The sequence below is a fragment of the Cheilinus undulatus genome, linkage group 1, assembly GCF_018320785.1.
Source record: "Cheilinus undulatus linkage group 1, ASM1832078v1, whole genome shotgun sequence".
In the NCBI taxonomy this organism is placed as follows: domain Eukaryota; kingdom Metazoa; phylum Chordata; class Actinopteri; order Labriformes; family Labridae; genus Cheilinus; species Cheilinus undulatus.
In genome coordinates this window covers 4070754-4076753 of record NC_054865.1, presented here as the reverse complement: position 1 = coordinate 4076753, position 6000 = coordinate 4070754, and the positions used below count along the sequence as shown (strand labels likewise).

The window sequence follows — 6000 nt, the reverse complement described above, 5'->3', positions numbered from 1 at the left end:
TTCTCCGCAGGAGGGATCCTTTTGAGTCAGGTCCTAAGAAGGTGAGGCAAGAGTCCTCGCTGTTTAACATACATTTGGAACAGGCAAGTGTACGTGATTATGTCAGTGGAAGGCCCATAGACATAAAAGAAATAAAAATGTATCCAGCGCCAATTATATGCTATCAAATCATCATAAAACTATATTAAATATAAAATAAAATCATATTCATAATGGACCGTAATCATATAACATAATTCATATTCATCATATAATCAATTCATACAATAATCCAAGTCCAGCTGGACTTTGGTACCATAAAATGAAGATGATGACCCATTTACAGGGCACATTACATTTATAAATGTAATGAGAGGTGGAGGACTCTGCTTTTGTTTAGTTTTGTCTTTCTTAAAGAGAGGGAAAATGGTGAGCATAGGATTTTGGGTAATTCTTGCATCCTTAGAAATTCTATGTTTGAAGGAAACTTTTTCAGGGATCCTCATTATTAAAACAATCCTCCAACCACTGTGGATGATGTAGTACAGTGGTAGGCAACTGGCAGCGCACGGGCCAAAATTGGCCCTTGCAAAGACTACCCCAGACAGAAAGATGGAGGAAGTTGGGCTCATCCAGGATTTCAACTCGGGACCTCTCACACCCAAAGCGAGAATCATACCCCTAGACCAACGAGCCACAAAACACTATTTTGGAAGGACACCAACATTACAGCAAATGTTTTTTTTTCCCGTCACATAACTGTTGGATTACATCAAGAGATGGTTCATACAGGCAACTGCTGTGACTGGTCCCACGGATGCATTGTCAAGAAGGTCTAAAATGCTTCAATTTGGTTATCAATTTAAGGCTTTGGAAATGGCATATGTCAGAGTCTTGAACCTTAAAGAGGCTGAGAAAGGACACACAACCTTAAAGAAGTGCTGTTCAAGGAAATGCCACATTTGGCAGGAGCTTGAGGAGGGATGTTCATGCTGGGCCCAATCAGCAAGGACCTTGCAAAGACCAACTGGTACAGAAAGATGGAGGAACTGAGGGCTCGTCCGGGATTTGAACCCGGGACCTCTCGCACCCAAAGCGAGAATCATACCCCTAGACCAACGAGCCACAAAATAACATTTTTCAAGGATGCCAAAATTACAACAAATCTCTTTTTTTCAGTCACATAATTGTTGGACTACATTGAGAGAAGGTTCTTAGAGGCAACTGCTGTGACTGGTCCCATGGATGCGTTGTCAAGAAGGTCTAAAATGTTTCAATTCAGTTATCAAGTGAAGGCTTTCAAAAATAGCATTTTCATGGATTTGAACCCGTCGAGAAGTTGAGAATTGACAAAAGCTTCATGAAGTGCTGTTCAAGGAAATGCCAGCGTTGGGAGTTTCTAGACACCTGGCAGGAGCTTGAGGAGGGATGTCCATACTAGGACCAATCAGCAAGGACCTTGCAAAGACCACCCCGTACAGAAAGACAGTGGAAGCTAGAGCTCGTCTGGGATTTGAACGCGGGACCTCTCACACTCTTAGTGAGACTCATACCCCTAGACCAATGAGCCACAAAATACCTTTTGTAAGGACACCAAAATTACAACAAATTTCTTTTTTCTCAGTAACATTATTGTTGGATTACATTGAAGGAAAGTTCATACAGGCAACTGCTGTGACTGGTCCCATGGATTCATTGTCAAGAAGGTCTAAAATGCTTCAATCAGCAAGGACCTTGCAAAGAGCACTCTGTACAGAAAGATGGAGGAACTGAGGGCTCGTCCGGGATTTGAACTCGGGACCTCTCATACCCAAAGTGAGAATCATTTCCCTAGACCAACAAGCCACAAAAAACTGCTTTTGAAGGACACCAAAATTACAACAAATCTCTTTTTTTCAGTCACATAATAGATGATAGTCACATAATAGATGAGAAAATAAGTATTTTTTTTTGTAGGAAAGACAGGTTTTGCCTGATGAAGATGAAATTTTGGCCCGCCATTGAGTTGGTCAGAAAAAAATTTGGCCCCAGGCCAAGTTCCCGACCCCTGATGTAGTATCCTTCAAAAATGGATGTTCCAGGATCTTCCCTAGCTTTGAGAAACTGCTGAAGAGTATCAGCCGTCTACAAAGGAAAGGCAGGAATCCATCACTTTAGTGGACTCCCAGGCATACAATCATCACAAATTCAAATGGGTTAACCAAAATTGTTCAGTAAAGGAGACCAATAAAGAAATAAATCTGTTTTTCCTGCCTATCCCTCTGTGTATGGTATCAAATGATAAACCGTCAACCAGTGACCTGACTGAGATTGCTGGTTCAAAGAAAATTTTACGGGAGCCCACTGGGGTATTTCCTCCAGCGACCTTTCCTGAACTAGTTTACAGGTGAGAGAAATTCAAGCTTGAACCTCACATAAGGAAGTATAAATCATGCTGCTATAGGCATAGACTGCTGGCTCTGTGCTGCATAGATTCATCTGGATCTGTGGGACGGTCGACCTGCAGCATCATCATTATCATTATAACTACTATAATCATCCTACATTTTAAGTGAATTAAAACAGTTCAAACTACACTGCTGTTATCCCCTTTATATATTTGATTTATTATTTTTGCTAATGCTAGCATAACAATGATCATTGCTTCATCTTTTAACATAAATCTTACTTCTGTTATCATAACTAGAACAGTTTTGTTAAAATTCAATGGTAAAAATACTTCACTGCGATATTTATCAATGATGAATTAATGCTGGTCTTTATTATATTAAGGTATAGTCTTTATTGAATAACACTGGTCTATTATAATAGGCCACAACAGAGAGTACGGTCTAGCCCAGGGGTGTCAAACTCAAGGCCCGGGGGCCAAAACTGGCCCCTGGAACAGTAAAATCCGGCCCGCAAGATGATCTCATATTTCTGTTATAACTGGCACATCAGTCTGAGGTCTGCGGATTTCCTCAAGTCTAAAAATGTAAATGTATCCTTGATGATTTAAGACATCCTTAAGTCATAAAATCTGAAAAAGTAAGGAATAAAAATATTTAGATAAGAAGTCAGGAATGTGGGAAAATAGATAATTTTGTTTTGTTTTAATTTCACATTTTCAGTTTTGCATCTCACAATCAGGATTCAAACTTAGACTTTGACTTTATATTTTATACTTTGAGCATTTCAACTCATAATTTTGACTTCTCATGATATATTTTGAGCTTTAAGATTCATAATTCTGATTTTTTTAATTCATATTTTGACCTTTTTAACCAATTATTTTGAATTTTATCTCATATCTTAAACTCAAAGCTTTGACTTCATCATCCCATAGTTTGACCTTTTAGACAATCATATTTTGACTTTTAATTTCATGATTACAAATTTTATTTCATATTTTGACCTTTTAAAATTTTGACTTTCTTTCTAATATATTTTCATTAAAAAAATAATAATAATTTCAATTTCATATTTTAAACTTTTTGAACTAATAAATTCACTTTTCCCAGATTGTGAGCCTTTAAACTGATCTTTTTAACTTTTTAAATGTCAAAATCCTTTATCATCAGCATTAAGTTTTTTGTTTTGTTTTGTTTTGTTTTTTTCATATTTTTTTGCTGGTGAAAAGAGGTTGACAGTTTATGGTTTAAAAGGTGACCCTGTTAGGCCCTCAGGTTAGACCTGGATCCAGAAGCCAGCCCCTGCTGTGATTGAGTTGACACCCCTGGTCTAGACCTTCCTCCTTTGTGTCTCAAGATGACTTCAGTTAAGAATTGGTGCTATACAACAATTGATTGATTGATTTATTGATTGATTGAATGATTGATTGATTGATTGATTCTAGACAGATGGAAACACTCCATCTTTAACTCCAGTCATCATAAACCAGTCTTTTCTTTAATTTAATCTGCTTTAACAGTCATTGTATATCTAAATAACAGAACTAGAGGCAGATGTTTTGTTCAGATGTTTTTGTACACATTGACAGTGACTGAAAACAGATGAAATAAATATAGACAGATTTACTCGGGCTGACCACAAGTGCTCCAGAAACAGTTCCACAGCAACAGCCTTTAAAAAAGCAACAATGAACAGAGTATACACACAGTTCTCTGACTTATAAAGCCCTTCTCCATCCTGCTGAGATCAACCAAAGCTAGTGAACATAAAAATCTGAGGCATCTCTCTACAGAAATTCAAAGCTATAAAAATACACAACAGAGCCAAATGTTCTGTAAAAATTGGCACATGCATGTTAAAAGCATCACGCATCAGTTCTTGAGAAACACCAAACAACTCCAAAGTCACCACATCTCCATCCAAATGTCAAAATCATGAGTTTTCTAGGTCAAAATGTAAGATAAATGTCAAAATCATGAGTTTTCAAGGTCAAAATGTAGGATAAATGTCAAAATGATGTGTTTTCAAGATCAAAATACAGGATAAATGTCAAAATCTTGAGTTTTCTAGGTCAAAATGTAGGATAAATTTCAAAATCATGTGTTTTCTGATCAAAATGTAGGATAAATGTCAAAAACTTGAGTTTTGTAGGTGAAAATGTAGGATAGATGTCAAAATCATGAGTTTTCAAGATCAAAATACAGGATAAATGTCAAAATCATGAGTTTTCAAGGTCAAAATGTAAGAAAAATGTCAAAATCATGAGTTCTCGGCGCTGGTAGTTGAGTGGTTAAGGCGCATGCCATATATGCAGGCAACCCGTGTTTCAATCCGGCCTGTGGCACTATTTCCTGCATGTCTCTCCCCACTCTCTCCCCTGTTTCCAACTCAATCCACTGTCCCATCAAATAAAGGCAAAAAGGCCAACAAGAAATCTTAAAAAAAAAAATCATTAGTTTTCAAGGTCAAAATGTAGGATAAATGTCAAAATCGTGAGTTTAATTAAAAATTGTAATTGTGAGATGCAAAATTGAAAATATGAAAAAAATAACAAATTAATTTCTTTTCTCACATTCCTGACCATTGATCTAATTATTTATTCTCTAGTTTTTAATTTTTTTGACTTACCAAGGACATTTAAATCCTCCAGGTTAAGATCATATTTTTGTACTGGAGGAAATCTGCAGACCTCATACCTGTGGTCCAGTTATAACAAAAATCTGATCTGGTCTTATGGGCCTGGTATAACTGTTCCACAGGCCAGATTCAGCCCTCGGGCCTTGAGTTTGACACCCCTGCTCTAATCTCTGTCTGTATCCGTGTACTGCTCCTGTTTCTCTATTTCTCATCTTCAGCTGTCTGATCACATAAAAGCATGCTGAATGTGATCATAACGTTGCGGCGTCCTCTTTGATTATGGTGAAGACACACAGACGTACACTGCCTAGCCAAAAACAAAGTCGCCACCAAAAGAAGGTCACACACTCTAATATTTCATTGGACTGCCTTTAGCTTTGATTACAGCACTCATTCGCTGTGGCATTGTTTTGATAAGCTTCTGCAATGTCACAACATTTCCATCCAGTGTTGCATTAATTTTAACATTGATTATGGGAGAGTCTGACCACTGCACAAAGCCTTCTCCAGCACATCCCAAAGATTCTCAATGGGGTTAAGGTCTGGACCCTGTGGTGGCAACCCATGTGTGAAAATGATGTCTCATGCTCCCTGAACCACTCTTTCACATTTTGAGCCTGATGAAGCCTAGCATTGTCATCTTGGAATATGCCCGTGCCATTAGGGAAGAAAAAATCCATTGATGGAATTACCTGGTCATTCAGTATATTCAGGAAGTCAGCTGACCTCGTTCTTTGGGCACATAATGTTGCTGAACCTAGACCTGACCAACTGCAGCAACCCCAGATCATAGCACTGCCCCCACAGGCTTGTACAGTAGGCACTAGGCATGATGGGTGCATCACTTCATCTGCCTCTCTTCTTACCCTGATGCGCCCATCACTCTGGAACAGGGTGAATCTGGACTCATCAGACCACATGACCTTCTTCCATTCCTCCAGAGTCCAATCTTTATGCTCCCTAGCAAACTGAAGCCTTTTTTGCATGCCAATG

The 6000-nt window shown here is 38.2% G+C and overlaps 1 non-coding gene across 1 annotated transcript; it reads right to left on the bottom strand.

The window, feature by feature from the left end:
* Positions 1-1032: 1032 nt before the first annotated feature.
* On the bottom strand, positions 1033-1104 carry trnap-ugg. Its single transcript has one exon. It is a non-coding gene; the product is annotated as a tRNA-Pro (tRNA).
* Between the last annotated feature and the right edge of the window lie 4896 nt (positions 1105-6000).